We start from the raw sequence: 25,112 nt of genomic DNA, 5'->3' as shown, positions 1-25,112 counted from the left end.
TTTCCAAAAGGATTTCATTAGAAGAATTTGATTTGCACAACAAATTGTACAAATATGATCTGATCAATCCTTGGAAGGAACTTCTAGTAACAACTTCTCAAATCATATCACTATAGTCTACGTAGCGTAGTGAGTGCTTCCCAGGTGGGGATCGTGAACCTATCTATTTCCCTGCTAGTGCACTAATGGAGCAATACAAAAAACAAGTATTTAGAGGCCCCCTGGGGACATTAAACAACCTAAAGGTTGGAACAGACGGCAGTTTTTTGCTGACGCATCCCTTGTCGCGTAGAAAGACAGAGATATTCCGATTCGTGGATCCTCAAAAAAAAGAAATAAGCAAATAGAATTGGGTGGGCAGAGTTGGCTTGCTTCCCAGAGAATAAACACCTGGCGACTCGAGAACATGATGTCAGGCTTCCTTCCTCCTTATTGGAATAAGCTCTCCACGCTGCTAGCAAGTGAAAACGACAAACTTTTGCACCATCACTTGTGCCTGTGACATACAGGAGCCTATTGTGCTCGCTCGATTCGCAGATTGGTCCGACTCGTAATTCACTTCTGACCCCGTGTTCTGTGTTACAACTTGATTAATATGGGATATGCTTCAACAAGCTGATCTAAATATATATCACAGAATGATTCCAATCAATCGATCTGATAAAGCAATAAGCTTTAATTCTGAGTTTGATCTTTGATCTGATTCTTGTCTGTTTGTATGATCTCAAAGTTTTCTTATGAAGGCTTGATGATCGTTAGATTTTGAATTACGAGAGCAAGAGATGTTGAATCTTTGAATGTCATCAAGTATTTATAGGTGACCTTCCTTCAACGTTAAAAAAAAATGGCCGGTAGAATGTTTGTCTCTAGTATGTCCGACATTCAATCAGAAGATGCCACGTGTCCTCGTACCCTTTCCAAAAATAATGGAGCATTTGAATCGTTGTCGAGTACGGAAGATAATGTCTTTATCACCAACAACTTTTCTTGTCTTTTAGTCTAACAATTGGATTGAGATTGAGCTGCATAGATTGATCTTGTCTGACTTTGATCTGGTCTCATCTTATCTTGTTTGATTAATGAGTATTTTAGAAGAGTGATATTCAAACATTTTAAAACATCCAGATCAGGGGCGGATCCAGGAATTTTATGAAGGAGGGGCAGCCGGGCAGAATAAAAGATCATATATATATATATAAATACATAATCACCACATAACAAAATTTAAATATAGTACTCTCATTTAAATAATATTTTTAGATTTCAAATTTCACTTACAATTTACCCCTACGACTTTTCATTTTATGAAAATAATTAATAATAACTTCATTCGATAAACTAATATATATATATATATATATATATATATATTTCTGTATAATTAATTAATATTCGTAATAATCTTTTCGGCAAAAATTTTTTTCTTCACTGCCGTTGTTGCAACTGGTAAAATAAAATTCAAACTCACAAGCTTGTAAGTTAACAATTCTTGCTACAACAAATTGTTTTTAGATTTAAAAAACTTAAAACTCATTTGTGTTTAAGTTTAAAAACTTAGTGATTGGACTACAATTTATTAAATCACGGGCTATAAATTTTCGGATCACTTTGCACACATTAAACAATGTAGATTAACTTAAATTTTTTGACCTATTTTTTGTATTTCCGTGTTTGATTCCTAATTTATGTTCATAAATTATAATTTTTAAAATATAAGGGTAATTTAAAAAATTTTAAAAAAAATCAAGGGGGGCAGCTGCCCCCCCTTGCCCTATACTGGAACCGCCAGTGATCCAGATCAATATATCAAACCGAATTGATATCAAACCGATTTGAGATTATGTACTTTGTTCTTGGTTTTGTTTTATCTTATCCAAATGAACCGCTTATCATCACCGAAATTAAGAAGTATTCTTCAACAAACACTTTTAAATTCTTAGAGCTACACTAACTCATTTTTTAAATGATCAAAATTTAACCGAGCAGTGAAATATTATGTTGAGTTCATTTGTGAACCAAGAGGAACATACTCAATATAACTGAATCGAGGTCTTACAATTTGTTGTAAGACTAAAAGTTCTAGTGATAAACCTTTCAGTGAGTGGAAGAAGGGGTGATATAGGAGTGACTGAAATCTCCGTAAGTACATCCATAGACATATCTTGTGCACTTACTTTCAGTCAACTTAACTTTCTAGCCATTCATATATTGTTCTAATATGTCAATTGATTTATTTTCTCACATAAAATTTGTTAGCCAATTTACATCGACAACCGAGAAAGAATAAACTTCAGTTTTCAACCCAACTGAAGTTATTCATTGAACTAAAGAAGCAAAATTTGTCCTATCAATCTCACACACTGGTCTAGATAAACATAGCTTATGTCTATGTCATCATGGTAGCTCCCAATGTTAGATCATATCAAGAATGTAGGGTTTCACAACCCTTGTAAAAAGGCCATCTCGAACGATATACAATCACAACATATATATACACATGCAACATATGTATAAATAGTAAAACATGTATCATGACACATAAATGAAACATATAAGAACGCATAATCGCTGGATATCTTATTTAGTACTTACATAGATCTACTAGACATGTCGAGTGTACACAGGGTCTAGTCTATGTAGTGACCTGTCCCGGAATCACTAATTAACCAAACCTTAAGTATGCAATTAAAACTTACATAACAAAAACAGAGAAAAACTACAAAAACTTAAATCAAATACTAACCCGGCAGAATACAATCGGTAAATAACTGAAACCCATAATAATAATAATAATAATAATAATAATAATAATAATAATAATAATAATAATAATAATAATAATAATAATACAACCCAATTGAATATCCAATACAAAAGGGTCAATCCTATGTAAAACTGCTGACACCAGCTGAGTTTCCAACTCTCTGGTTGCCAACTATTCACTGGTCCCCGAACCTGGGAAATCTGCAACTGTCCCGTCGAATGGGATGTCCAATAAAACACACGGACGTGAGCAAATAACGCTCATCGCGGAGATATGAGTATGCACATGTTATAAATGCAAATACAAATGCATATGGGTACCGAGAACCTATCATAGATAAAACACTGCTCAGTCAAAGGCGACATGGTATGTAGTATGCTAAGCCGTCTCATCTGAAGGTGGCTCCCATACCATAAAACCGTTGACATATCCGGATCCAAAACTATGGTATCCATCCACAAAATATCATGAGGCTGAGCGACCCATCTACTGGTAATATCAATGAAATACAGGCTCAACGTACCAATGCATGCAACATAATATCCGTGAACATAATAAATATATATATAACCAATTCCACATAAAACATGCAATCATAGAAAATAAATACTCAACCAGGGTATCTCGAATAGTACGTCCGTACCTCAAATCATGCAACTCAAGCAACCTAGCCACCCGGGTTATAAGCATATAATCAGTATATGACTTATAGCTTACTAAAAGACTTAAATAGACTAACAGATACTCACTTAAGCTAGTCCTAGTCTAGTAATATACATGCGTCCGTCATCAGCCCACTGATGATGATAGCCCCAAAACTTGGGCAAAACTCCTCTACATCCCCGGCAGCGCCCCGTTGCCTCCTGGCCCTCGAGAAGAACACCTAAAAGTCCTTAAAAGATAATTAGAATGGCAGAGGAAGAGGAAATGGTGCACTTTGAAATGAGGCTCTCGGCCCCCATATGTAGACCAGAGATCGCATGGTCCGATCCCCAGTTCGGATCGTCCGATCTCCTCCAATTAACCCCCTCCGAACACGTGTCCTATCTTCGGACAGCTGTCTACCGACCGAGTTTGGATCGTCAGATCCTAGCTTCGGATCATTCGAATTCCTGATCGTGTCCAATCAAATCTCTTATCCTTTATCCGAACAAAATCGGATCATTCGATCTTCACCTTCGGACCGTTCAAACGCTTTGGAGCTTCCAAACTCAAATCATGCTTTCGAACAGTTCGGATGGTCCGATCCCTTTGCATGCATTAGTTCGGATCGTCCAAACTCCTCACTACTTGGGATCTCTCTTGGACTATTTTCGAACATCCTGAATCCGATTTTTCACTTTATTAAACAATTTGAGAATTCCTTAATCATGTTTAGAAAGTGGATTAGCTTGATTAGTAGTCGAGCTACTATAGTCCTAGCTCATAGTCAAGTGAATATAGTATGACTATAATTGGTCCAAAAGCATTAACTAACTCACTAGCTACTCCCAATAACTATTAAGAATCTAAGTTTATACTTGCGTCCGTCGTCATTCAGTCATTTTCTAAATCCCAAAACTTGAGAATAGCTCCTCTACAATCTCGGTAGCCTCCTACTAGTTCTCGATCCTCGAGAGTATGGCTAGAAACACTCAAAGTATAGAGTTAAAGGCTCGGGAATAACTGAATTTGCTCTTAGAAAATAAAAATCTTGTGGCCTATATATAAGCAGAGTTCATAGTACGGTCTGATCATGCATGTCTTGAAACGTCTCTAGACACTTTTCTTAGGATGTTTTGATCTTGACTTCGGATGTTTTGATCGTTTTCGGATGATCCGATCTCAGCACTTGTTTGGAAGGTCCGAAGTTTTTCAGAAGATCCGATTTGTTTGCTATGTCCGAATCAGTTTGGCTGGTTCTGAACTACTCAGGCCCTCGGGGATTTTTAGACCATTTTCTGATGTTCTGGAGCTAATTTTTCCTCCTTTTCTTCTTAAATATGATCCCTTAATTATGTTTTAACAATTTAAACACATAAAATAGAACTCATCAGGTCACTACAATTATTTTTATGCTTCCCGGTGTAAGTAATAGATTCCAAGTTTCTGAATTCATATTTCTAGCCACTCATTTCAAATATGAATCTAAAATGCAAGTATTGAGAATGCACAATTGCCAACTTTTATATATACAAGAAAATTAAGAATCATAATGAAGTGAACAGGAGTCTATAATCATCCCATGATTACTATTTGTCCACATATAATCATCATATGGTTTAATTATAATTTCATATTAGTAACAGAATGTATGATAAAATTTATACCTAGATATCTCCACATTGACGGTTCGTAATATAAGACGGTCAAATGTATAATGTTCATGCTTTAATTATTTCATCACATACTTAATCTAAGTTTATTATCTATAATTTCACACTCTTGTATATATAATATAACTATTATATATACCAAGATAAATGTTCTAAAAAGCGGTAGGTGGTAAGCGGATGGTCACCCACCGCCTAACGCCTAGACGGTTTTTAGCCTAAATATCTAATTATTCTAGTCCGATCCATCTTAATATTTCTCCAATATTTCTTCTTTATCTAATTTACCTGCCTAAGTGGTGTTTTTTCAAGTCTAAATATCTAATTATTCTTGTTCATCTTAATATTTTTCCAATAATTCATCGTTATTGAATTAACTTGAAATAAATGAAATATTTCTCATTTTCATTCGATACAACTTGATGGAAAAATATGTCAAATAATAATTTCAAAAAAATAAAAATAAAAAAAATAAAAAATATTTTATGTTAATCTAGGCGGTCGTCTAGACGGATTTTGAGTCGTCTAGGCGACGATTAGGCAGCCTAAACGGCCAATTAATGTAATAATTTTCAAAAACTTCAACTGTCTAAAAATTGGGCGGTGGACAACCGCCTAATGCCTAGACGCCACCTTTTAGAATATTGACCAAGATTATGGTTACATCCTATAAGCCAAATTTTTTTTAATGATTTTTATGACAATAATATGCAAATATATTAGATGATAAATATCGCTTTTATTAATAATACAAATATAATATTGTTATAATAATGCTTTAAAAGCACTATCGCAATATGTATTGCCACATCATTATTTTCATGAAAAAATGACTAATTGACTTCACATAATCAAAATGGTAAAATTTCATTTCGATATCTCTTACATAATTAAAATGGTAATTTTGGACACATGATGGCAATAGTAAAATTTAAATACTTTTTGAGCACTTTTTAAGTCAGCTTCTTTTTCCAATTACGCACCCCTATATATTATTCTATTTCAAATATTATAATTTAGAACATATATAATTATTGGCTATAGGATGCTATTAGATATATTTTCCTTTGAATTAAACAGATCGCGCTTATTGAATTCCAAACTTGGAATGCTTAACAAATCAGATCGATTGAATCGAATCCGGCATGTATAATGAACGGATTTCAAAAACATATATAAAATAGATATTTAATTAGTAAATTAAAAATTTAAATGTGAGGATTGGGTTTATTACTTTATAAATTTAGTTTTGTTGAGTAGGCCTATGATGGTTGAAAATTACCGATACGGTTCAATTTGTTTGAGATGAGTTTCATCACCACATAATTCAAAACCTGTTGAGTATTTAAATCCGAGCACAAAATAAAAATCAATTTACTCGCTCCGTTATATTTTAATCATTTTACATATAGTGGTGACTGTTATACTATGCTAAAATTCTATATTAAAATCATTTCAATTTTTATACCTATTATAATAAAATATGAAAAATAAATAAAGTTACATCATAAATATGAGTTTATTTATCATATTAATAATACTAATAATACTTTTAGCTTCTATTATTTCAGTGTAACTTTCTAGCCCCAAGATTTTTTAAATTTTGATTTGTTCAGTCTTTCTAGTCACTTTTATGGTTAGAGTTGTCTTCTATAAGACGATATCACAGATCCATATATGTGAGATAGGTAAGATCGATCCATTTGATCAGTAAAAAGTAATAATTTTTTATTATTTAGATCGGGTCAGAGATATGTCTCATAAAATTGAACTTGAGACCGTCTCACATGAGTTTTTTTTGTTACGGCTTCGGTAAGTGTTACGTTGAAATTAAAATTTAAGAATCAAAAGTATTTTGACATGAAAATACTAGAACTAAAATCATCATTTCCATTTCTTGTTCTCTCTACTTGGAAATTAAATGAAATTGCGATAAAATGTTGTCCCATATTGGAATTCAAAACAAGTCTTCCCTTACTTATTACTAGTTCTAAGTTTGGATTATGAGATTGAGTCTTTAACACTAGAAGTTTTTGGAAGGGGGAAGCCACATGTGCGGCCGTTTGGTGCAGTGCGATATCTTGACCATATTATTCTTTTTTGACAATAGAAGCATTGTGTTCTATGGACCGGGCCAATCGTGCACTTCCATAGATATTGCTCCCGCTCATATTGAAAAGTCATTCAAAGTTACTGGTACAAACCTAAAATGTTGGCAGTAGAAAATTCTATTTTACCTAACCACTCTCAACCTTTCTAGATTCCTGAATGAGGATCCCTCTGTTGTTACAGAAGGCGATACGGATACCCAAAGGAGGACTGTGTTCATGTTTGGAACCACAATAATTTTCTCTTAGTAATTACATACTGAATGGGCTCGATGACACACTGTACAATTTATATAGTTCTTCCAAGGCTGGCAAGGAGTTGTGGGACACTTTGAAAAAGAATACAAAACAAAGGACACCGACACTGATAATTTGGTTTTCGAAAAGTTTCTGAACTTCAAGATGATTGACACCAAATCAGTGATAAGCCAATGGCAATAAATTGATAGCATTCTTCATGACTTACTAGCCAAATGCATGAATTGAATGAACCTTTTCAAGTCGCAGATATAAGAAAAACCTTTGGCCAATAACTCATGAAGAATGATTTAAGTGCTTTAATTCGCCGTTGTTGAAAGAATTCAATGTTGGTCCTAGGTGCGACATCACGAGATAGAAACTATGAAAATTGAAGAATAAATAGACACCAAGATTTACGTGAAAAACCCCCAAAAATTATTAGGGTAAAAACCACGGGCAAGACCAAAAGATTCCAGTATAATATTTGAAGAATTACAACCTCTCTTTGTATTTCCAAAGAGACACTCACTCTCTTATACAGGAGAAAACCTATCTCACAAATATATATAGAAATAAACAAGGGAGATGAAGAACACTCAAGCTTAGAATGATATTGCTCGAGGCTGAGGGGTGATTTCTTCTGAAGAAGGGGAGCTCTATTTATAGAGCCCCCTCCGCGCATAAACATCAGAAGGAAAATTCTTAATTGAATTTTCCTTCAATATTTATCGTACACTTGGCTTTAATGTATTGCCAGCTTCTCCACATGCATTTAATGCATGAATTATTTTGCCAACACGTTGTCATCCTTTATGGCTAATTCTGTCGACATTTCTCCTACTTGGAGATTTGATTGAGAATCAAACACATCTCCACACATCCTTTCAATCTTTCCATTCCCACTGCTTACGTTCCTGCTAGGCCACTTGAGGATCTACACCATTCAAACTTGCCTGTACTCACTGGCTTGGTCAGAATATCAACAATGTTATCCTTCGTATGGATTTTCTGCATATCCACACTTCCTTCCTCTACTACTTCTCGTACAAAGTGAAATTGAACTCCAATGTGATTAGTCCTGGAATGAAAGGCTGGATTTCTTGCAATGTGCAAGGCACTTTGACTGTCACAAAACAGAGGAATATTTTCTTGTTTGTGCTCAAGCTTCTCCAATAACCTTTTAATCCATATTGCCTCCTTGCAAACTTGAGTAGCTGCCATGTATTATAAACACATAACCAGTAGTAGATTTTCTATAATATGGATCACCTGCGTAATCTGAATCCGCATAGCCCTGAGTGTAAAATATGATCCTCCAAAACATAATGCAGCATTCGAGGTACCCTTAATGTATCTAAGGATTCTCTTAACTGTGCTCCAATGCTCTTGTCCAGGATTCGCCATATACCGACTGACTGCTCCCACTGCTTGTGCAATGTTTGGTCTTGTACAGATCATAAAGAACATTAAACTTCCTACTACTGATGCATGAACTTGCATCCCTAGAATCTTGTTTGCTGGTCCCAAGTCCTTCATATAAAATTCCCTAGCCAACTGTGCCTTCAATTCTTGGACCCGATCTTTGTTGGGGCCTGATACTAACATGTCGTCCACATACAACAGAAAAATGATATAATCATTATTACCAGACCTCTTGAAATACGTACAAAGGTCTGCACTGAGTCTGTTGTACCCAAGGATCATGATATAGGAATCAAATCTCTTGTACCAACACCTCGGCGCCTGTTTGAGACCGTACAGATATTTGTTCAACCTGCAAACCAAGTTCTCTTTGCCCTTTTCTGCAAAACCTTCTGGCTGGAGCATATAGATTTCTTCTTTAAGATCGCCATGAAGAAATGCCGTTTTCACATCTAGCTGTTCTAGATGTAGGTCAAACACCGCACACATTGCCAATACTACTCTGACTATTGAAAGTCGAACCACAGAAGAAAATATCTCATTAAAGTCAATACCTTCTTTCTGAGCGTACTCTTTGATAACCAATCTTGCACGATACCGCTCCACTTGTTATTGTCATCACGCTTGATCTTATAGACCCATCTGTTACCAATAGCTTTTCTTCCTCGTGGTAGTGTAAAAAGATCCCTAGTTTTGTTCCTGTCCAATGCTTCCAATTCTTCCTGCATCGCTGTCATCCACAGGGACATATCCGAGCTTTGAGTAGCCTCATGGAAACTCGATGGCTCACCATCCTCTGTTAATAGACAATATGCAATGTTGCTTTCAGTGACATAATCTGAAAGCCAACCTGGTGGTCTTCTCTCTCGAGTTGACTGCCTCACTTTGGAAACTTCTGACTCAACTAATTCTTGTACCTCGTGCTCTGGTACTGCTTCACAAGAAACTTGATCTTCATCTGTATTATTTTCCACCTGAATGATATTAGTTTTTGAATTCAGTGTGCCTTTGTCTCCCTTCACTTTATCTTCTTCGAAGATAACATCTCTGCTGATGATAAGCTTGTGGACAATAGGATCCCAAAAGCGAAACCCCTTTACTCCATCAGCATAGCCCAAGAAGATACACTTTTTGGATTTGGAATCCAACTTCGATCTTTCTTGTTCATTGTACATAACGTACACCGGACATCCAAATGTATGTAACCGAGAATAATCAGATGGCTTGCCAGTCCACACCTCTATCGGAGTCTTCAAATCAATCGCCACTGAAAGAGAACGATTGATGATATAAGAAGCGGTTCTGACTGCTTCTGCCCAAAATGACTTTGGTCGACCCGCAGTACTCAACATGGCCCTTGTTATATCCAACAAAGTTCTGTTCATCCACTCCGCCACTCCATTCTGCTGAGGCGTGTAAGCCATCGTGAATTGCCTTTTGATGCCTTCATGATGACAGAAAGCATCAAACATCACTGATATATTATCCTCCATTGTCAGTCCTCAAACACTTGATTTTCTTGTCAGAATCAAGTTCAACCCGCACTTTGAAAACTTTGAAGATTTAAAAAACATCTGACTTCTTCTTGATTGGATACACCCAACTTCTCCTAGAGAAATCATCAATAAACGAGACAAAGTATCTCGCTCCTCCTAGGGATATCACCGGTACTTGCCAAACATCATAATGAATCAGCTCCAATATTCCTTTGCTTTTGGAAGTAGATGTGCCAAACATTAATCTGTGTTGTTTACTGGTAACACAATGCTCACAAAATGGTAGAGTCACTTTTTTAAGCCCCGACAACATCTTTCGTTTTGAGAGAATCTTCATTCCTCGTTCTGACATATACCCGAGCTTTTTATACCACAACACTGTTGATTCTTCCCCCGAACCAATTGATGAAACAGCTAGTTCCGCCTATTTGTGTGTTTCCCCCAACAATACATACAGATTTGTAGCAACCTTTTTTGCCTTTATAACCACAAGAGCGCCTTTCACAATCTTCATGATCCCATTCTCGACACGGGTTTTGCACCCAATATCATCCAATTGTCCCAAAGACAAAAGATTCTTTGTCAAGCCCTTCACATGTCGTACCTCCTGTATGGTGCGAATAGTACCATCAAACATTTTTATTTTAATGGTACCGACCCCAGCGATTTTCAAGGCATGATCATCTCCCCTGAATACAGTTCCTCCTGAGATTGGTTCAAAATGATCGAACCATTCTCTCCTTGACGTCATGTGCCACGTCGCTCCTGAATCCATAATTCATGCATCACAAAATTTTTGTCTGCCTTCCGCAACTGTTGCTGCTTTGCTGAATAATATTTCACCACTGCCTGAAGTATTGGCCACATTTCCTTGAGATCCCTTTTCGATGATCTTTGTACACTCTCTTTTGAAGTTCCCTTTACCACATTTAAAGCAGTAAATATTCTTCTTCTTACTTCTTGGCTTGGATCTACCATATCTGTGGCTCCCACTGGAGTCACGCCCCGTCAATCTTTCTCTCGTCATCGGTAAAGCCTCTGCTTGCTTCGACGTTGCCAACCTATCTTCCTTGTTCCTTCGACGACTCTCTTCTCCATGAACCGCAGTTAAGACGTCGTCAAAATTTAAATTATCCGAAAGAACATTGTTGGTAACATTGATGATGAGCTGAACGTATGAATCTGGTAGAATTTGAAGTAGAAGCTCCGCACGTTCTTTTTCCTCTATTTTATGCCCCATAGACGTGAGCCGAGAAAATAGAGTATTCAGTGTGTTGATATGATCAGTCATCGATGAGGATTCTGCCATCCGAAGAGTATAAAACTTTTTCTTTAGGAAAATTTTGTTGTGTAGTGACTTGACCTCGTACAGTTTTGCCAAAGTATCCTAAATAAATTTTTCTCTTTTTATTTTAGAGATACTTGACAAAACTTCATCCGTTATAGCCAAGTGCAAATTGACAACAACATTGTGATTCATCTCATTCCACTTTTGATCATCTGTGATCTCCGTCGGTCTATCTCCAATAGCTTCCAAGAAACGCTCCTTTGTTAGAACTGCTTGCATCTTCAATTTCCACAGCAAAAAAGTGCTCCCATTGAACTTTTCTATTTCGTATTTTGCCGTCATCTTGACTACAAGAATCCTGCCTTATAAAATATTCAAAAAAATATTTTCTGATGTGAAAGATCAGTCAAAGCTGCAACCACAGAGCATACTCAAAATTTTAAGAAATTTTATGTCAAGACTTTGATACCATTTGTTGGTCCCAGGTGCAGCATCACGAGATAGAAACTATGGAAATTGAAGAATAAATAGACACCAAGATTTACGTGAAAAACCCCCAAAAATTATTAGGGTAAAAACCACGGGCAAGACCAAAAGATTTCGCTATAATATTTGGAGAATTACAACCTCTCTCTGTGTTTTCAAAGAGACACTCACTCTCTTATACAGAAAAAAAACCTATCTCACAAATATATATAGAAATAAACAAGGAAGATGAAGAACACTCAAGATTAGAATGATATTGCTCGAGGCTGAGGGATGATTTTTTTTGAAGAAGGGGAGCTCTATTTATAGAGCCCCCTCCGCGCATAAACATCAGAAGAAAAATTCTCAATTGAATTTTCCTTCAATATTTATCGTACGCTTGGCTTTAATGTATTGTCAGCTTCTCCACATGCATTTAATGCATGAATTATTTTGCCAACACGTTGTCATCCTTTATGACTAATTCTGCCGACATTCAAGAACTACCTGCAAGCATAGGCAAAAGGAATTAAAACTAGAAAACTAGATTTTGAGACTTCGGATAGAGGAAGACAACCGCTACTCCGACACAAAACATAAAAGATAAATGGAGAACAAGGCCAAAACCAATCTAGCAGAATCAAGAAATAGTCACAAGAGAAAGCACCCTTCAATGACAAGAAACAAGGTAAGGCCAAAAAGAACTGTAGAAAACCGAACCATATGGACAATAAAAAAGGAAAGCAACGGAAAGACAGAATTGTTGAGGGCATGTATGTACTAAAAGACCTTTTAGAACTCGATCTATCTTCATTATATTTGAAGCCAACTTGGTAGACAATCCAAGAGAATGATGGATAGATATCGGATTTTCACTCCACATTTGTTGCAAAAAGGAAATGTTTTCTTCCTACACTCCCATCAGTGAATTTTTTTATGGGAAACTTTACCACTTCAGATGTAGTACTATAACATGGAAAAGTGGTGCTCAAGATGACTTTTGGCAAAGAAGTAACGCTTAATAATGTGTTGCGTGTCCAAAAATTCGTACAAAATTAGTTTCTGGTTCCCTATTGTGTAAGACCGGATTTAGGCTAGTATTTAAATCGAAAAAGTTTGTATTAACTAAAAATGACCTATTAGCCAATAAAAAAGTTATTAATTTTGGTTACTTGATTAAAAATTCTAATTTATGGCATGAAAGATTAGGATATATTAAATTCAACACTTTGCAAAGACTTGCAAATCTAAATGTAATACTTACATTTAAAAAAAATCCACAAGGTAAGTGTGAGACCTGTGTTGAAGCTAAGATAGACAAAGCTCCACTTATTCTATGAAAAAAAGTTGAAAAATGTTAATGGTACATCTATTTATCATTATATCGATATTTATAATTATTATTAGAAATGTCAAAATGGACTAGGTCCTTCGAGTTGGCCCGTTTTGCCATACAAAATAGATAGATTGGGTTGACAATTTTCTAATTTGCCTAAAAGTGGGCCATCCCGCCCCGCCTCACCAAATGGTGGGTTGCGGTGGATTGCTGATTGACCCGTCAAAATCCACCAAATTACACGTAGGCCCACTAGGTTGACCCGTTCTGTCAACTAAAATAGGTGGGTTGGGTTGGTGTTTTTCCAACTCACCTGAAATATTGGTCGGTCCACCCCGTTCTGTCTAATGGTGGGTTGCGATGGGTTGTGGGCCTCCCCGCCCCACTGGCTTGTTTTGACAGCTCTAATTATTATTTTGTGATAGTTTATTCAAAATCTCTCAATAATATTGACTAAAATAAGTTTTTCTTTAATTTTTTCAATTTGCATAAAATAATTTTCTCCTTATTCTAAAAGGAATGTTAAAAGTACAATATTAGTTCCAAGTTGTCTACCTTTTGTACTATGCTCCAAAAATAGAAGACGAATAAAACTGACGTAAATTGACTTTTCAAGATGCTAGAGTTCATTGTTCTGTATAGAATTAATTTTTATCAATTATATTACCATATTTCACTTGCAAGATCAGGGACGGATCCAGGACTCAATGTTCGGGACGCGCGTTTTCATACAAAATGATGAAAATAATTATTATATGTTTGAATTACTTTCAATAACAAGAATATAATTTTTTTAAAAATAAATATATATAATACATAAAGTTAATATTAATTTTTTTCTAAAAGTATAAAGCAAAATGTTCCTTAAAAGATATTATCGATTATATATTAAAATCTATCATTGTAAATATTAAAGATTGTTGTTTTTTATATTTTATAATTTTTTTCATCTATAACCAATAAAAACATGTTAAACGACAATCATGATCTCAATTCACATAGATGTTTCATTCTATATATTAGCAAAATAATAATAATAATAATAATAATAATAATAATAATAATAATAATACGTAATCATTCATTCAATGTATTAAGATTTTATTTATTTTTAAATTTTGCATGCACCAGTCGACATGACTTTGTTTTTTGTCCAATTATCGATGAGTAAGTTTTTCAATTAGAAAAAAAAAAACTATCACAAGTTTCAAATAATTTAATAACATCCAAAATCAAAATGATATAAGTAAATAAAACATATCATAGAACAAAACAAAAACATTACGAAATAGATTAAAAAAATTACGAAACATAATGAAAAACATAACCAAATTTTGATGTTAAGAAAAATCGAGCAAGATGTATATATATTGAAGCTGAGTAAAATAAGAAATTAAAAAAATTAAAAATCAATCTTATTTTATTGTTTTAAATAAAATATGGTAACTTTTTAAATAACAAAAAATAAAAAAATTTGTAAGAGAGTTTAAAATAAAAGGTGATAACATTTAAAATTATTTAAAAAATTGGTAAGAGGATTTTTAAATATAGTATAGGTGTTCAAATGTGAAATACGTAATAATAAAAAAAGAAAAAAAAAAAGAAAAGATGGCCTTTCAAAGATTCGAACTGAACCAAGTGAAATTAAAATTTGAAAAAACCCACCACTACACCAAATGCCAACTACTGTCATTTTAAGCAGTCAAATATAATATATAAACTAAACTTAAAAAATACTATATGCTAAAAAAAATTTCAAAAATTTTCGGGGGGCTTTGGCCACACACTAAATCCGCCCCTGTGCAAGGTGCCAAGATGAATACACGTTTCTGTCTCTTAGTCTTAGAACATAGATGAATTGGCCATGATGCGAAAAATATATATATAAATGAATATTGTGATTGAGAAAAATTCTGTACCATGTTAGAATTTTTTTTTTTGTTGACTTGAAATACAAGATGATAGTATAGTAAAATATATATATATATATATATATATATATATATATATGGAAAAAGTGTATCTTATTTTCTATAGTGGCTTCCGGAAAAACGAGATATAATTGTTTGGTTTTTATAAAGTAGTTTGGTAAACTTAGAGATGAATGTAAAATTTGATGTACAAACACGTGCCTATAACATCACTCTAAATAGTTATGCCTACAATAAAATTGAAACGTCATTCTTTTTTTTTTCTTTTTTTCTTTTATAAAAAATTACATCAATTAATATTTAAAACAATTAAGAACCCAAAAAGAAACAAAATAGATTTTATTAAAACAAAAAAATGTAGATATATAGAGTAATATTATATAAAAATATAGAATTTACTCGAATTGTTATAACGAATATTTTAGCCAAACTGGTGAATAAACAAAATGATGTACACTAATAAAATGTTTGTGTTTGAAATGATTGTGTAAAGCAGATGAATGAATACACATGTATTTTATATGAAATTCTGAAAGTCAAATATTTCTACATCTCTCGTTATTTTTGTTGCCAAAAGGATTCTACTGAAACACTTTGATTTATACAATCATATTATACAAAGCCTATCCAATTAAAGTCATACTATCAATTAGAACTCCTAACACACTCAGTCAATTAAGACGAGAAGCCTCAAATGACCTACACCCGATCATTCTGACCACAAGTCTGAGATCTAATCTACTCTAACTTCTACAACCATTTTACTTAATCTACTGAGCTGAACTAGAATGAAAGTCGATGAGCCAGTTGCTGGACATTGAGCACATATGGTCGATGAACGATCTGACATCCATGGTGATTAGAGAATTTATAGTAAATCCTTTAGAGGATACTGAATTAGTTTTTTTTTTGTTAGTGTGTGTGTGTTCTCAAATCCCCCATCTGTTAATCAGGGTTTTCACATTCTGGCTTAGGCCCGCGTAAATTTGATTACATAATGGACTCCTATAGCAACTATACTTCGTATTTGTATTTTTTTATGAATACTATTAACTCAAAATAGAAGTCTGTTTTATCACATTATAAATCATCATTAGCTTTTCAATCTAACCAATGTGATAGGGGTGTCACAATCAACCTTCATTCAGATAGAAAATTTTTCGCGACCTGATCATTCGATCTACCAACATTAAGATTTTATAGGTGGCTCTTATAGGTTCAAATGGTGACTCCCATGATATACCACTTTTCCGCATAGTTTTAAGAGGGGTCTCACATCTGCATAGCACTTTACCTTCCATAACACTTATTTGATGGTATTCCTTCTGGTGAACGTGTCTGATATCATTTAGTCACGTTCCGAGCCCAGGCTCGTGCCAGCTCGAGTGCACAATGAGTTTCTATAATAACTACTTTGTATCCGTCCTGACTTTACCAAAGTCATTCACCTAAGTTGTTATTGAAGTATATTGTAACCTATTATAAATCATTCATAATTTTTCATTTTAAACTAATGCCAGATAGTGACATCACAAAGATAATCATTAAAACCTCTTTGACCTTAAGTGCTCCAAGCTATTTATAGAAGCTCTTAGGTAAGTTTTAGGTTTAAAAGGTTTTACTGTTAGCTTCAACATGTGTCTTTTTACAAATTTTTAACTTGAATCCTGGTTCAAAATCTTACAACACTCTGTAATTGTAACATTCCAAAACTCGAGAACGCTACTAAATATACATTCTTTAAAGTTTGAGAAATTTGCGGAATAAAAAAAATATTTATTTAAAAGAGTTAATTGTGCACCGATAATTTAATAGAGTACTCTAAATTTACATTAATGTCAACAAAACCAATATTTGAACATAAATAAAACTTGTTTTTCCTTCCTCTAAAATTAAAACAACCGTGCACAATAAAATTGTTCATAAACGTAGCGCTCATGCATCGCTCGGCGACCCGACTGCCAGCTCCTCTTGATGCCCGAATCCATACTCGTCTAGGAAATCGTCAATAGAGTCATTACCTGCACCATTCAAGTATAGTGAGTCTAAAGACTCAGCAAGCAAATGCATACAAAATTCTCATATAAAACTTGTAACATAAAATAATGTCATAACATGAACATATAGTAAAACTCGACATTTATGGGTGATGAGATACATGAATTTGTGGAAACAGTCGTTATGAGCACATATTTTGGAAAAGTCATCCCCGGAGCTCATCTCAGGGTGCCAATTCCACATTCTCTTGAGCACGTATTTTGGAAAGGTCATCCCCAGAGCTCATCCCAGGCGCCAGTTCCACATTCTATTGAGCACGTATTTTGGAAAGGTCATTCCCGGAGCTCATCCTAGGGAGCCAATCCTCTCATTCTCGTGATTTCCGTCTCGTATTTCCACCACAAAATCACATAGACATCAAAATATTTTCATGCATCAATACATAATAACTTCATCATCTCATTATCGTAAACTTTCGTGATAAACATCATGCATGCTAAAACTGATATAAAATCCAATCATACATCTAATACTACATAACATTTCGTGACTTTCATGATAAAATAGCTTTCATGAAGAAATTTCACATAAAAATACATTACATAACTTGACCATTTACGTAAGTCGTTCCGTCCGTCCCGGACATTCAAATTTGAATTTTTTTCCAATAGAACATCTTAAAAACACTTAAAATAGTTCAAAAGATCATAAACTTGAAATTTGGACTTCAAATGCGAAAATAAAAAAAATTGGGCAGAACTTTTTACCGCCTGGGCGGAAAATTTTTTCCTCCCTGGCACCCCCCACTAGCGCCAGATCTTCGACTCTAGCGGCACATGAAATATTCTGGCATCACCTAGGCGCTCGTCTGCTGCGAAAAACAACATTAGACGCGCGATTTGGTCATTTTCTTCATCCTTTTTGCTTTCGATTTTGATTGTACACTTGAAAAACTTCAAAAAATTGCAAAGGATTAGATCAAAACATCATGAATTCAAAATGTTTTGAACCAAAAACAACTCATCATCAAAGATTTGCATCAAAATTAACTCAACACCAAAAATATGAGATTAACACTTCTCATGCCATAAAATATCAATAAACTTTCATAAAAAACATTGAGAATGATTCACGCTTCACCAATCATCATCATGATCTAAAAAATTTACATATACATCTCAACATACATAAATTTCATATCAAAATATCTATACCCTCGAATGGTAGTTTCAAAACATTTAAAACTTGCCTGAAAGCTGATGTTTGGATTTAACCTGAGACTTGAGAACATCCTAGCCTCGAACAGAAGAGAATTCTGCCCTAGATTTTGATGCAGTTTGAACGTGAAGGGAGTAAAGTAGGGATTAGGCGGCGCTTAATTGGAAGAGAAGAAGAATGAAAAGTTTTTTGAACGCCTACTTTGTCTGTGATTAATGGGTTTGAAAGTCGACTCATTAGTCTCAAACACTAAATTTTTAAATTTTTCTAACATCCAACTAATAAAATACACTGCATCAATTTAAAAATTAAAATTAAACATAATAAATTTTTCTTAACTTGTTCGAAGGCTAGTCTCGTTCCTTCAATCCAGAATTAAATTCCAAATCTGAAAACATTAAAATAACTTGCAACACATTAAGTAACAGACATATCATATCATCAGATAAAATTAAACATAGCAATTAAATTCCATGAATAAAATGCATAAAATCATATAAATCATTTAAAACTTTTGTGATTAAGTTAGTGTACTTTTGGACCTTATAGTAATACTTGTGAGAACTCAAAAAATACATTTTCTATTGCATACAAATTTTGATTTAAAGGTTCATTTTTTTTAAATAAATCCACCTATTGTGGCAGAGGGTTAGGCAGACCCCTACCTGTTTATTAAAAACATAAAAAAAGAGAAATACATGAGAGGGGAACTAGACCAAAACCTCTCTATAAATCATTAGAAATCAAAACATTTTCGAGCTAATTCTAACATAAGGAAAACCAGGCCTATCTAGTCTACAGATTCTTCGCAATCTACCCTGAATCTGATCTGGAACAAAGATGGCCGTACCGTGAAGTGCTCCCAAGTTGGCAAGCTCGTCAGCCGCATCATTAGCTTCCCTGTATATATATGAGATTTGTAAACTTGGAAACTAGACAATATGTCTTGAATTTGAACCAAAGTGTTGGTTAAGTCCCAGCAAGTATAATCTGCATCAATGATATTGAGGGAAACCAACGAATCCACTTCTAACCAAAGAGGAAAGTAATTATTCTATCTACAAATAGTCAATCCACGATGAATCACCAACATCTCTGCTCTGATGTTGGATCCTATCCCAATACTCTCATGAAAATCCAAGACAAGTAGCCCCAAGTGGTCTCTAATGATTCCCCTAATGGCCGAAACTCTTCCTTCCTTGGAACAACCATCTGTATTAAGCTTAAAATCACCCACCAGAGGAGGAAGCCATTTCACCACCTTAATGGTCATTCTTCTAACGCAAGAGTAATTTATCCCCAATGATACAACGACATTCTCCACATATTTCCAATGCTGACCTTGAATAACTAGCATGATGAAATCATTAATACTTTTAATGATCCTGGCCGAAGACACCACACTACCCTTGTGTATGAAATTATTGCGAGTCTTCCATAAAAACCATCTAATGATGAACGAAATAAGTTATCAAAAGGGTCCAAGAGGAATAAGTTATCAAAAGTTTCTGTATTTCTGCAGCAATGACAAGAAGAAGCCAACGCCAGACCCCTAGACTGTAAGATATCATACACAGGTAATCTACGGTAAAACCAACGCCAACAAAAGAAAGAGATTGAAGCCCTGAGAAACTTCGACCAACCTCCATCTAACCACTCAATAGTTTATTTTTCATTACGTACCAATTCTCATGCAAAATTCGATGAGAACACTCCATTAGAAGTGTGTTTCCAGACTTCCCGATCTTTCGCCAAAGTTTGAATACCAACTCTCGTGACAATGCCCATGATATCAGGAGGCACCATTGACAATAACCGATCTCTATCCCATCTTTCATAAATGATAAACCAGCTCACAACTTTGTTGGCCGAGCTCTGTGGATTAACCAAAGAAGATAACGGACCCTGAGGTAACACCATGAATCAAACCAGAAACTCAATTCTCCAGCCCCTATCCTCCAACCAATACCACTTTTTGCTAAAGCTCGAACCTTCAACATCCTCTTCCAAGTAGGCGAACTGCTTGCTTCAGTTGAACCATAGCTGGCCAATCCTTATTACTATATCTCTCATGAAGGTAACTGCTCCAGATTGATTCCACTGCCCGGAATTGATACCACAATTTGATAGAGAATGCAGTGACCGAATCATTAAGTCTTTTGATTCCAAGACCCTCTTCTGACACTAGCAGGAAAACCTTATCCCAAGCTATCCAATGGGTTTTCAAAGCTCCTTGTTTTGACCCCCATAAGAACTTGGCACATTACATTTCAAACTGATGAATAATTGTACACGGAGACTGTAAAATATGAAACAAATAAATAGGAAAGGATTATAAAACACTTTTAATCAGCAATAATCTGCTCCCAAACGAAAATGTCGCCACATTCCATCCTTGTAACTTTCTGTTGACATTGGCAATGACACTTTGAAAATAAACAATTTTTCTCGGCCCTAAAAAAAGTGGGGTCCCTAAGTAGCAGATAGGTAAAATACTTTCTCCAAAACCAGTGATAGCATAAAGCTTCCCTTTCACCGCCGCACTACAAGAATTCGGATTGATCACCACGCTTTTAGCATTACTAATCAACTGCCCAGAAAACTCCTCATAATGATATAGAAATTTCCCCAACCGTTGGATGTTCCTAATCGCACCATTGGAGAAAATCATGATGTCATCCGCATAAGCCAAATGTGAGATTCCACATGCACGACCAGTATGATATTTCAAAAATGGATATCTATGAAAAATATTATCCAAGCCTCTCGAGAGATATTCCACTTCTACGAAAAATAGAAGAGGAGATAATGGATCACCTTGCCTCAGACCTCGATGAGAACGAAAGAATCCAAACAGGGAACCATTAATGCTGATTGAAAAACAACAGTTCGAAATGCATCTCATAAACAAATCACACATCCCACTAGAAAAACCAAATGCCAGCAGAATGTCCGACAAGAAATCCCATCTGACTCTATCATACGCCTTCGCCATATCAAGCTTCAAGATAATATTCCCACCCCACCCCACCCCTCACCTTATACTTAATTTGATTTACCATCTCCTGAGCCATAAGGATATTGTTAGATATAAGTCTCCCAACAACAAATCCACTCTAGGTTGGAGAAATAATTCTGGAAAGAATACCTCTCATGCGATTAGCCAACAACTTTGTGATAATTTTAATTATCACATTACAAAGACTAATAGGTCTTAAATCTGTCCAAGCCTGAGCATTCACAACCTTCGGAATGAGTATAATAGTTGTAGTTGTGATAGCCCTCGGCAGGACGCTCCCAACATGAATTCCTGAATGGCGTCCTTCAGATCAAACTTGAGAATGTCCCAACAATGTTTGAAGAAACCCGTAGAGTAACCATCTGGACCAGCCACACTATCTGCATGCATAGATTGAAGGCAGTAGAATACCACCTTCTCGTTTATCTCTCCCGTCAACAAGTTATTATCCGTGAGCTCTCCAGTGAGAAGATTTTCAAAAAAATTGGCACCCGATTCTTGAATTTCCATTAGATTCTCCAAGGCTACTCCATTCTCCCAAATACGATAAATCTTATTGTTCGATCTCCTCCTATTCACCATATTGTGAAATAATTTAGTGTTCCGTTCCCCTTCAGCTGCCCACTTACAGGCCGCTTTTGTTTCCAAAATGCCTCCTCCATTGAAAGTCCCATAGCCAGATTCGCCTGAGCTAGAGAAAGAGCCGATCTGTTATCTACAGAAGGCACCCTATCAAACAGGTCTTCGGCCTCTGCTGCCAAATTTTCAAGATTACGGACTTTATCCAACACATTACCAAAGAAATCTCTATTCCACCAGTTGAGATGTTGTTTAAGGCGTTTCAATTTGATGACCATACAGGACAGACCCCTTTCAGAACAAGGAAAATGCCAATTCAATCTCAACGTCTGTAAAAAACCTAGATGTAACACCCACATATTCTGAAATCTGAACAATGAAATAGGTTTTGGAAAAAAACGGGGCCGAAATTTGCAACGGTCAGTGATCGAAAGAACCTTGATAAAGATGTTAAACCTTGAAAAACTTAAAATATTCTGACCTCGTAGACAAGATAATAACTCTATCCAGCCTCTTCCAAACCCTCATATTAGTCCAAGTAAATTTAGAACCCACATATCCTGCATCAATCAACCCAGAATCCACAATAAAATCAGAAAAGTCATTCATACCTGCTGGTCCGCTGACAGAACCTGAAGAATGTTCCTGCGGGTCTGCAATAACATTAAAATCTCCTCCAACAATCCAAGGGAAGCCCCATTATGGTTTACAATCCAACAAACCCTCCCATAAAGGAGACCTCTCATTCCTATAATATAAACAATCGACAATAAGATATCCACTGGAAAAATCAAATATGACATCTTCAAGTGAAAAAATTGCTCATGATCAACCAAAACTTCAATGTTAACTTAGCTATCATAAAAAAACCAAATCTTGTTGCTGGAGTTTGCTATCTCATTCGAAAAACCAAACAACATAGAAATCGATACAAAGTCCAACTGTCTCATCGGTTCAATGATCGCCATGCATAGGAACCTATGAACTTGTTTAAGAAGCTTGATTCTTCTTCGATCCGATTTATTACCAATACCTCTCACATTCCATATCAAACAATTCATAAGGAAATATCAGAAGAAGCTTGATTCAAAGTCCAACTGCCTCATCGGTTCAATGATCGCCATGCATAGAAACCTGTGAACTTGTTTAAGAAGCTTGATTCTTATTTGATCCGATTTATTACCAATTCCTCTCACATTCCATATCAAGCAAATTCATATGGAAATATTAGAATAAATGTCACCAAGATTTTTTATGTTACCTCTGGACGTCGTAACAGGCACCGACTTATTTATTTTTGGTGGTCTCCTACGGCCATGTTTGCTGGCACTTTCCATTGAAGCAAGGAACTTCCTGCCAAACTCAACATGCTCGTTGACCTCAATGGTTTTGATCACTGTGTTCCCTACACCAGCTGCCTCCGAACCCTCAACACCAACACAACAATCTGCACAAACTTCTTCTGTGTTTTCGAATATCTATTGATCAACAAGAACCGTGTCCTCATCATCCCTACTTTCCTCGAACCCACGACCAGGATCCTCCTGATCATTCGTCTGGAACTTATTTAAGGCATCATGATCATATAGTATTATCCTCTGCTCTGCAACTCTTTCTCGCTACCATGTAACCCCAACGGATTCTCCTCAAGAAAAGAATTATCAAAAAACTCTTTGATACCCTCTTGAGTAGATGAATGGTTCGTGTGAGAAGACTTACCAAATTCTAGAATTCTTTTGGGCATGAAAACACCATCTACCTACTGAACCTTACACTCTCCATTTCAGTCCCTACCGTGATTAGGCTCTCTAATATCATGGGACTCTTCTACCACTAACTCATTAAGATAAGCAATAAGAGGATCAAATCTGTTGGAGCTCTTCAACCCCTGTAGATTCATAAGATCGACTTTGAATAGCCTTTATCTCCATCTCCATATTACGCTTCTCCTTGTCTTTCGATGGTTTCACTTGTTTCCATTCCATCCTAGGAACTTCCACTGATTTTGAAATACCAGCCCCTACTGTCAATTTCTCAGGATTATATTTTTTGATACTTTCAGCAGACCGTATTTTCGGAAAAGGTTTTTGATTCTTTCCATTCATATAACATTCTTCTACATTGTGACCAAAGTGGAAGCAGTCTAGGCAATACTTAGGTAGATTCTCATAAAGTACCCATTGCTCAATGATTTTTTCACCTTTCCAGTGTAAATTTTCTCATGCAAAGGTTTGAGAAGATCAACTTCGATGCACACCCTTGCTAGCGTGAGATGTTCTATCTTAGATGTTAATTCATACAATTTTATTGGCTTCCCAATCAGATTCGCAACAGAGAATAAATGAACCTTGTCAAATAAAGAAATAGGAAGGTCCGGCAGCCTCACCCACACGGGAACAATCGAATACTCCTTCTGATAGTCAAAAGATGACGTCCACTTGAAAACTCGAAGAAAGATATCCCTGTAAAAACCATCGTTCTTTACTCCAAAAACGAGCCATATCTTTTTCTAGCTTAAAATCAATGAAGAGAAAACCTTGTTGGAGGAATTTGTAAAAATAGGGACCCGAAAATCCCACTACTCCGTAAGCTTTTAGAGTATTTTCCTTGGTCGGCCACCCTCCAGAGAATTTTCCAATCAATGTGTGAGGGTGCTGCGATCCCATGTCACTGACCACTTTCTCAGAAAAGAAAATACTCTGTGTGTTCTTATATAGGACCGAGGGTTTACTCACGATCGGTTGATCTCCATCAATGAAGCTCTTCCGCAAGGTACGAGGTGATGAATCCATGAAGACAGCGGCATAAGACAGCGGCTTTGGCTCGATCGCCGGCGATTTATCTATCTAGGGTTAGGGTAGTCGCCGCCATGCTAGAGAGAAAATTCTTAAAAAATAAAAATAGAATTAAAAGTTGGTGTTTATTTTTAATTGATT

At 35.5% G+C, this 25,112-nt stretch overlaps 1 protein-coding gene across 1 annotated transcript in view; it reads left to right on the top strand.

Annotated features, from left to right (window-relative positions):
* LOC140894632 (uncharacterized) overlaps positions 1 to 25,112 on the top strand; it is a 31,904-nt gene that overhangs the window by 5,849 nt on the left and 943 nt on the right. The window lies entirely within an intron of this gene.

The sequence above is a fragment of the Henckelia pumila genome, chromosome 4, assembly GCF_033568475.1.
Source record: "Henckelia pumila isolate YLH828 chromosome 4, ASM3356847v2, whole genome shotgun sequence".
NCBI lineage: Eukaryota > Viridiplantae > Streptophyta > Magnoliopsida > Lamiales > Gesneriaceae > Henckelia > Henckelia pumila.
Note: the sequence above shows the minus strand (reverse complement) of the source record. Positions and strands in the feature narration are given on the sequence as shown.